This window comes from Lygodium microphyllum, chromosome 8 (assembly GCF_053477565.2).
Source record: "Lygodium microphyllum isolate KBCC chromosome 8, Lygodium_microphyllum_v1.1.10, whole genome shotgun sequence".
Lineage (NCBI taxonomy): Eukaryota > Viridiplantae > Streptophyta > Polypodiopsida > Schizaeales > Lygodiaceae > Lygodium > Lygodium microphyllum.
This window is the reverse complement of record NC_141142.1, coordinates 22326963-22328072: the sequence shown is the minus strand read 5'-3', so window position 1 is coordinate 22328072 and position 1110 is coordinate 22326963.

Below are 1110 nucleotides of genomic sequence, written 5' to 3'. Positions count from 1 at the left end.
TCTTAGCAAGGAGTTTGAAGTGATAACTAATTCTAGCGCACTTGCCTTAGGATGTATGCTTATACAAGAAGGTCATCCCATAGCATACTCTTCAAGGAAACTGAAGAGCCATGAAAGAAACTATGCTACCCACCATCTGGAGCTGTTGGCTGTCATCCATGATCTCAAACTTTGGAGACACTACTTGCTGGGTAACAAATTTTCCTTACTAACGGACCACAAAAGTCTTAAATGGATTTTCATCCAGAATGAGCTCAATATGAGGCAATGGCGATGGATTGAAGTACTGGAAGAATATGATTTTGAAATCAAATACTGACCTAGAAAGGAGAATGTAGTTGCCGATGCACTCAGTCGCAAGGCATTTCTAAATTCTTTGGTTTTGCAAGATCCATCAATTGCAAGATCTCTAGCCACAAAGGTATCCATGCCAAACAACCCAATTCTTGAGCTAGCTAGAGAAGAGGCATGTCATGACCCAACCTATCAGAAATTGCTAAGGGAGATCCCCATCAAAGATCAAGACCCGAAGCTACAAACGAAGTATGAAGAATTCTTTATCAATAGTGGACTTGTCTACTATAGGACAAGATTATGTATCCCAGTAAGCCAATCACTCAAGCAGAAGATACTTTGGGAAGCCCATGACTCCCCTTTCTTAGGACATCCTGGCTATGCCAAGACCCTTAATGCGGCCAGGAAGAGCTATTATTGGGATAGGCTCAAAGGTGACATTCTCAAATATGTTAGGGAATGTTTGTCTTGTCAATGCATTAAGGCCGAACATGTCAAAATGCCAGGGAAATTACAACCACTAGACATTCCCCAAATGAGATGGGAATTCATTAGTATGGACTTTGTTGTTGGCCTGCCCCAAGTTCAGGGAGGATACAACTTCATTAAGGTCGTGATAGATATGCTCACCAAGGTTGCATATCTTATGCCTGCATCGCAAGGTTACTCATCAAGGAAATATTCAAACTGCATGGGTTACCCAGAAGAATCATTAGTGATTGTGACTTCCTCTTCACATCACACTTCTGGAGGGCTATCTTCGAGGCCATTGGGACTCAACTTTGTTTTAGTACAGCTTATCATCCCCAAACCAAT